Here is a 318-nt window from a genome sequence, read left to right on the forward strand (position 1 = left end):
AACCAGCCATTTCTGCCCAGTTTTCTTTGCTGAGAAGAACTAGGAAAGCTGGAAGATATTAAACATTTTGTTTGACGCACTGCAAACCCAAGGAAGAAAGCATCTGAAGAAGCCAAGGTGATGAGGCCCTAATTTGGTGCCCCTTTCTTTCCTCAAAGCTTTTTTACTGATTCAAGGGAACTGAGAATCCCAAGTCCCAAGAAGATAGTTTTAACTCTGAAAGTTAAGCAGCTGACCCCGGCTTCCAAAAATCTCACCAACCCAGTGGACAAAAACTGGGTTTGTGGCCCACAGGCCATGAATGACCCAATGGCCAAT

The sequence above is a fragment of the Crocuta crocuta genome, unplaced genomic scaffold, assembly GCF_008692635.1.
Source record: "Crocuta crocuta isolate KB4526 unplaced genomic scaffold, BGI_CrCroc_1.0 scaffold1129, whole genome shotgun sequence".
In the NCBI taxonomy this organism is placed as follows: Eukaryota; Metazoa; Chordata; class Mammalia; order Carnivora; family Hyaenidae; genus Crocuta; species Crocuta crocuta.